The sequence below is a fragment of the Schistocerca serialis genome, chromosome 9 (assembly GCF_023864345.2).
Source record: "Schistocerca serialis cubense isolate TAMUIC-IGC-003099 chromosome 9, iqSchSeri2.2, whole genome shotgun sequence".
In the NCBI taxonomy this organism is placed as follows: Eukaryota; Metazoa; Arthropoda; class Insecta; order Orthoptera; family Acrididae; genus Schistocerca; species Schistocerca serialis.
Window position 1 is genome coordinate 444326816 of NC_064646.1, and position 8534 is coordinate 444335349.

The 8534-nt window shown below is 38.0% G+C and overlaps 1 long non-coding RNA gene across 1 annotated transcript; it reads left to right on the forward strand.

The window, feature by feature from the left end:
* The first annotated feature begins 7119 nt into the window (after positions 1–7119).
* On the forward strand, positions 7120–8021 carry LOC126419830 (uncharacterized). The gene is made up of 3 exons (XR_007576005.1): positions 7120–7433; positions 7592–7698; positions 7849–8021. It is a non-coding gene; the product is annotated as an uncharacterized LOC126419830 (long non-coding RNA).
* Positions 8022–8534: the final 513 nt, after the last annotated feature.

Below are 8534 nucleotides of genomic sequence, written 5' to 3' on the forward strand. Positions count from 1 at the left end.
ACTTGTGCATAAGTTCCCCAATTATACTGCAATCATTGGTGGAGACTTTAATCATCCAACAATTAGTTGGGAAAATATCAGTTTCATGTGAAACAAAAATAAATGCCTTCTCTGAAAACTACCTAGAAGAGATGGTTAGGAACACCATTCATGGTGAAAATGTATCAGATCTAATAGCAGCAAATAGACCTGATCTCTTTGAGGATGTCCACATCAAAACTGGTATCAGTGGTCATGATGCTGTTGTTGCAACAGTGATGACCAAAGTACAAAGGACAACTAACACAAGCAAAAAGATATGTTTGTTCAGCAAACTAGATAAAAAATCAGTAGTGACATATCTCAGTGAGGAACTTGAAACTTTCAGCACAGGGCAGGAGCATGTACAGGAACTCTGGCTCAAGTTTAAAAGAATAATTGACCATGCACAGGATAGATATGTGCTCAGTAGAACAGTTCATAATGGGAGGGACCCTCCATGTTATACAGTCACAGGAAAAAATATTTTAAAGAAGCAGAGGTTATCGCATAATAGGTGTAAAACAAAGCATAGGGCTATTAATGGAGAGATGCTGAATGAAATGTGTTCGGCTGTCGGGAGTGCAATGCAATATGGCTTCAATGACTATCACAGCAGAGTATTGTCAAGTGGTCTTTCACAAAGCCCAAAGAAATTTTGGTCATATATGAAGGCCGTTAGTGGCACCAAAGTTAGTGTACAGTCACAAGAGATTGAGACAGGAACTGAAAATGAGGGTGTTAAAGCAGAAGCTGAAATGCTCAACTTCATTTTCAAATGTTTCTTTATAAAGGAAAATGCTGGAGAATTACCACAATTTAATCCTCATACCACTGAAAAGATGAATGAAATAAGCATAAGTGTCAGTGCTGTTGAGAAACAGCTGATATTGCTGAAATTGAACAAATCTCCAGGCCCCGATGGAATCCCTGTCAGATACTATACTGAATTTGCGACTGAGTTAGCCCTCTTGTAACTATAATCTATCATAGATCCCTCTAACAAAAGACTGTGCCCAGTTCTTGGAAAAAGGCACAGGTCACACCTGTCTACAAGAAGGGTAGTAGAAGTGATCCACGAAACTACTATCCAGTATCCTTGACATTGATTTTTTGTAGATTGGTTGGCTGATTGATTTCGGGGATGAGACTAAACAGCGAGGCCATTGGCCCCTTTAGGTTAGGGAAGGATTGGGAAGGAAGTCAGCCGTGCCCTATCAAAGGAACCATCCTGGCATTCACCTAAACTGATTTAGGGAAATCACGGAAAACCTAAATCAGAATGGCCAGACGTGGGTTTGAACCGTTGTCCTCCAAAATGTGAGTCCAGTGTGCTAACCACTGTGCCACCTCACTCAGTGATTTTTTGTAGAATCTTAGAACATTTTCTAAGCTGAAACATGGTGAGGTATCTTGAACAGAATGACCTCCTCATTGCCAATCAGCACGGATTTAGAAAACATCGATCATGTGGATCCCTCCTTGCACTGTTCTCACACAATGCACTGAAAGCTTCACGTCAAGGCATTCAGTTAGATGTAGTATTTCTTGATTTCTGAAAAGCATTTGACCCAGTTCCACATCTATGCTTATTGTTAAAAGTACTATCATATGCAGTATCAAGTGAAAGTTGTGACTGAATTGAAGACATTTTGATAGGGAAGGCACATCATGTTATTTCAAATGGAGAGTCATCATCACATGCAGAAGTAACTTTGAGTGTGCCCCAGTGAAGTGTGTTGGGACCCTCGTCATTCATATTGTATATTAATGACCTTGCAGACAATATAAATAGTAATATCAGGATTTTTGCAGATGATGCAGGTATCTATGATGCAGGTACTGTTGAAAGAAGCTGTGTAAATATTCAAAAAACAAAGATGATGTGACTTACCAAACGAAAGCGCTGGCACGTCGATAGACACACAAACATACACACAAAATTCTAGCTTTCGCAACCAACAGTTGCTTCATCAGGAAAGAGGGAAGGAGAGGGAAAGACGAAAGGATTTGGGTTTTAAGGGAGAGGGTAAGGAGTCATTCCAATCCCGGGAGCGGAAAGACTTACCTTAGGGGGAAAAAAGGACGGTTATACACTCGCACACACACACATATCCATCCACACATATACAGACACAAGCAGACATAACAGTAAGATCTTGATAAGATTTAAACGTGGTGCAGAGATTGGCAACTTGCTCTAAATGTTCAGAAATGCAAAATTTTGTACTTCACAAAATGACAAAAATGTAGTATCTTATGACAATAATATCAATGAGTCACTGTTGGAATCAGCCAATTCACACAAATACCTGAGTGTTACACTTTGTAGGGATATGAAATGGAATGATCACATAGGTTCATTCATGGGTAAAGCAGATGGTAGTCTTCGATTTATTGGTATTGGGAAAGTCTACAAAGGAGATTGCTTACAAATCACATGTGCAGCCAGTTCTATAATATTGTTCAAGTGTATGGGACCCATTCCAGATAGGACTAGCAGGGTATATTGAACGTATACAGAGGAGGGCAACACAAATGGTCACAGGTTTGTTTAATTCCTGGGAGAATGTCACAGGGATGCTGAAGGAACTGAGCTGGAAGACTCTTGGCGATAGATGTAAACTACCACGACAACAAAGTTTCAAGAACTGCCTTTAAATGATTACACTAGGAATATACTGCATCCCCCTACATATCGCTCACATAGGGATCGTGAGGGATAAGATTAGAATAATTACTGCACACGCATAGCCATTCAAACAATAATTCTTCGTGTGCTCCATATGTGAATGGAACAGGAAGAAACCCTAAAAAGTGGTGCAATGGGACGTACCCTCTGCCATGCAGCTCACAGTGCTTTGCAGAGTATAGATGTAGATATAACATGTACGCACATGTTTTCTGTGCCATTCCAAGATAGGACTTAAGGGACTGAGGGACTGCTAACTGGGGACTGTACAACTGGCCCTTAGTATTATAGCATTCTGGCAAAAATTTTCTGTCAAAATTCCATTTTCTTGGATACACTTAGAAGATAATATGTACTCTTTCTCAACTGTTACTCCTGTTAGTCATTTATTTCCATTCTGGTAGTTTGAATCTGTGGGCTTTGCTAATAATTGTAACAATGTTTATCGCTGGCACACCCAACCAACCACATAAACAAACAGTGATTAGCAGTCATCCATTCAGGTTTATTCAGCTCAGGTCGTATAGCCCTGTCCCCTTTTGTCAGCAGTAATTTTTTTATTTCTATATGTGACAGGGAATTCTCTGGTGGAGATGTCCTGTACACTACACATGCATTCAAAAGTCAACTTATGACTCATTCAGAAATCAATATTAAATGTGTTTAAAAATGTTCAAAAACCAACAGGGATGCATTTCAAAATCATATGAACAACTGACAGAGCAACATATGCTGGATGCTAGGTGCTTTGTGAAACCAGGCCTTTTCCTTCAAGAATATGAATTTGGTGTCCCCTGAAATTGCCACTTGAGACAGATACTCTGGTTTGCCTCCCCCTCCCCCTCTAGATCCAGACATGCAGGTTATTTGGTTATAATGCCAAATTTTGTGAGGCCATTGGATGTCAAACTGAGCACAATCCATTTATCCAGATGGTAAAGCTTGCCTCTAGGTGCCAGGGCATACAGAGTTGGTACAATATATTTCTATGCGCACAGTAAAGAAACATAGTTGGTGGTACGTATACTTCCCAGAGCCCAAGAAAGAGTTAAAGGGTAATGCAGATAATTTTTCCTTTTAGTGCTCTACTTGTGGATATCTTTGTTACTCTCAGCTCAAATAGATTGTTGATAACAAATTTCATAAATGTATAAATGTACTGCAAAGCTTCAGCTAATATTCCCGACAGGTTGAAAGGATGCCTACAAAATGTGCATGTTCTTTCAGATGAAAGAACAGACACCGTTTTGACTGTGCAGCCACTATGAATCAAGACACACAGGAATTAATGAAATTAGCTGCTAATGGGAATTGATTTAAATCAGTGGGGGAAGTTGAAAATTTGTACTAGTCTGAAATTCAAACCCAGGTCTCTTCATTGCTAGTCAAATGCGCTGACTGCTGCACCACCTGGATACAGTGGACCTTGCAACTGCACAGACTACTGTAGCATGCCTCCCATCAGATCCAACTTCTCAACTTATCCATACACTGCTGATGCCGCACCCTTCACCCATTATCCACATTACTTGCAGCATTTTGCTGATTCCTGTAATAAGAGTTTAAGCATGGCGTACATTGGTACTGAAGTGATCATTGCCCATCCTCATCTTCATTATACATATGGTGTCTGTTCTTTTAGACTGTGATTGATAAAGTGTCTTATTACTAAACTGGTGGGTAACAAACCTGCAGTTCATTACCTTTTAAAACATTTTAGAAAACGGTGTAAGAAGTGACATTGGGTGGTACTTAATGACACCTGTGGAGTAATCTTTCTTACAGAGAGGCTGAACAATGGTGTACTTCAATGTATTTTGGAAAACATTCTGACCTAATGATGGATTATGTAAGTGATTAAGAATATTAGACATTATAAGGTCACAATGTTGTAGTATCTTAGTGGATATGTTTACACCCCATATGAGATTCTACTTTTGCTTTATCTTCTAAACCATTGGCAACAATTTTCCGAGCTATTTAAAAAAAAAATTAATTATTAAAAATTTTTGCTATACGTCAACTGTCTTTTTAACAGAAATAAGGTCATCTCCTGTGGCTCTTTCCCCTGTCTTTTTCTTAACAATATACGATTCCGATTTCACTTTACTGTTTGATTCATCAGCTTCAGACAGGATCTGCATACTCCTGTATTTTTACAACTTTTTTTAATATGTTGCAGTACTGTATAATATAATATCACAGTACTGTAAATTATTACTTGCTGTGGCTATTATGTATTTATGTTTCATTTTTCCATTGCGAAGAGACTTATACCTGTCGTAAGCAAAGGTTTCTTTAATGGTTTTTTGTTATTACATTTAATTATCCTTCTAAGGAAATATCTTTCAAACATGAATGCAAACTCATTAAAATATATTGTATTCAGAGCTAACATCAGACTTGTAAACTTCATACCAGTCAACATTTATAAGATTTTTTAAAAAAATCTTCAGTAGTTTTCCATTAATCAGTCTAAGTTACTTACTGTAATTAACGGTGTATCATGATCTGACAATCCATTTTCCACCAGACAAGCATGTGTGTCTTTAATTTCTGCTTGTCATATATATGCATTATCGATAAGGATATTACTTGAGCAACCCAGTTATTTTTTCTGGCATCTCATTTACATAGATCAAAAACAGGATTATTCCTAGAACTGAAGCTTGAGATAGTCTATACCTTTTTTTTTTTCATATTACCATAAAAACGAGAGGTTCTGAAGATTCCTCTCTCTTTGTACTTAGTTCTGTACTCTGCTGATGGGGTCGTTTTAGGGATGGTGTGAGGCTGACATGGTATTAGAAGGTGGAAAGGGTAACATGAGACTAAAGCGAAAATAAAAAAAAAAAAAATAAAAGTATATGGGGAGAGATAAAGGTGTGAAAAAAGTCGAAAAAGTGTTGGATTGAGATGAGCTATGTTGATCCTGTGCTGAACTTAGGTTGGGGAACAACGATGAGTACAAAGGTTAGGTAGTTGTGTTGCCTCCAAAACACGTTAAAGGTTGGGGAAATTCAGGAAAATTTCAAAAAAACTGCGTGTAAATGTATTCAAAGGACTGGTTATGTGCTGGCAGATTATAAAATGAGGCTAACAATTGTCTGACGAAGAAATAATAACGTTTAAACCTGTGGGAAGCTGCTAAAAAGTAATCGGTTATGTGGGAAAAAACGGGAATGGAAATAAAACGAAAGTTGTTGGAAGTAGCTGAAAAGGTAGTTTAACCAGCGCTTTCCCGTTTGGTAAGTCATCGAATCTTTGTTTTTAATATATTTTTCCCATGTGGAATGTTTCTTTCTATTTTATTTATATCACTAATTTGAACCCAACAATTACATTTGTTATTCTCACTGGAGGATGCTAAGTTCACCGGACTTGGATACGATGTGACGTCATTATGACGTATACACGCTACATCGAAAACGATAGAAACCGTATATCGACTATTCGACTTTTGTGAACTTTCGAGAGATTGTGACAGGGTAGCGCTGTGCTCTGCGCCATTCGTTGAAATGTGTTTTGCGTTCCTTGCGTTTAAATCGTTTATTGTACTGTGTTTGTGTCCTGTGCGTTGTTTTTCGTTTGCTCGTCTCTAATTATGTGTTCAGCATTCGAGAGACTAATGAGAGAAAAGCTTACTACCATGGAATGCTTTGACACTATAATACCGCCAAGGAATGCTTTGACACTGCATTCAATCATTTCATACGTCAATCAGTACTAGACACTAATCTTTGGTTAAGATTACATTGAGAAATCCACTTCCCCTCGTATTTCATCTCCGGTCGACGATTTTTCTTCAACAATGCCTCATATTTTTCTTTTTAAGTTCGAAAATCAATCATTCTACACATCAGTCATTACTGGACACTAAGGTACCCGTCTCTGCGGTCCAAGTGTAAAATTACTTGGAATTATGGTTGATAAAAGACTATCTTGGGATGGACATATAAATTACTTAGCTAACAAACTTGCACGAGTTCTCTTTCAGCTATATAAATTAAGAAAAAAAAGTCGGCAAGAGTATGCTGCTACATTCTAATATGTACTGACAAGACCAATTGTATGAAACCATACTAAAATGTTGATAATAAATAAATATTATTTTCGGCGTAAGCATTCAATACAACAATCACACAATCTAATCTGGTCGGGACATAAGAAGACTTCACTTTTTTACGTGGTGTTTTCAAGGCCACGGTCAGGAATATTTCTATTAATATCCAGCTCTTTTATTTTGGCGAAATACATATACGCTACCACACTGAGCTGCTTTCAGAATCGCACGCGTCAAAACAAGCCACTAGCTGACGACAGTTTAGAATCTCGAACGTTCGTAAAAGTCGATAGGTGCGTTAATCGACTAAAGCGTATATACGTCTTAATGACGTCACACTGTAGTGTTGGGCTAAACTGCGATTTTCCGATATCAGTGATTTCTGTGAATGCTACTTTTCAGTATCTGTTATTCTTAACTGTGATTTGTCGCAGTTAAGAGTCGCAGTTAAGGAACCTAAGTCGCGTATCCCTCCGCCACTGCTATTTCTGCTACTTCCGCGATTTCTGCGACTTCTGCGATTTCTGCTACTTCTGCGATTTCTGTGACTTCTGCTACTTCTGCGATTTCTGTGACTCCTGCGATTTCTGCGACGTACCACCGTATGAAAAAGTTACATCTGTCCACACAGAAAATTGCATCTCAACAAATCTGTCATTGGTAAGTATGTTTTACGTTTATTCTTCCGTTGGCTTTAATTTTGTATTAAAGAAACAACTGTGAAAATATTAATAGTGTAATTAATATGTAAGTAGCCGCACAGTACCGTAATAGTTCGTGTTTAGAAAATGAATTCTAACATATTGTTATGTTCATAGGTACCTGAACTACATTTCAGTCACTCAGTAAAGTGATAATTCAAAATATCATTGTCAACAGAGCTGAAGAAATTGTCAGTCTTTAGACCGTTTTCGTCAGACGAGAGGTTAGTTTCTAAGCGTTTTGATGGACTTAATTACTTCAGTGAGATCGTTCTTGCGAATGTGATATAGCAAATATTAGCAATGTACTCTGTCAATTATATTGCTAGTAAAGTGACAGCAAAAATTGTTTAATAATCCTTGTGTTTTTGCAGACGCAGTTCTGACTGATTACTGTTTGCTGTACATATCTATCCACATCAAGGCTGTTGAGAGAGACTCGTGAAGATTCAAGGCAGCTCTTAGAGGATTTGGAGTTTAAAAGTGAAATAATTATGAAATAAGTGTGTGACTGATTAAAGTGTTTTATTGAAGTTGTTGTGCGATTTTAAAGGAATAATAAATGTTAAATACATTGAGTGAATAATAAAAATGTTATTTTCCACATGTTAAGCCGTCCTATACCCGTAATTTTCCGCCACTTATTTATTGGTAAACACTTGTTGGATACCGACGTGCCGCCCCCCCCCCCCCCCACCCCCCTTTCTCGCCAATCTTGGTGTGACACTGACCTGTAACATATCCCGAAGTCTACAATATGCATTTTGAGGCCGTTGATATGAAAGTGGGAAGTACAGATCTTCCAGTTAAATCAGGAATAGCTTAAGTGCATTACTTGAAAGTTACACAGGAAAAGCTTACTTATGTAGGTGGTAGTAGTGTCGGCAAAAAGTTCTTGTGTGTGAAGTTGCCATGTAGAACACCAGGTGTAAAACTTTTCTCCCGAGTCTTGAACTGTGTCGGAACAAAAGTGAGGCATTCATATGACTGTTTTCATTTCTCTACACTTATACAGATGTCTGAGTTCTGCTGTGTTAACATTGCAAAGTCCTGTAGGCAT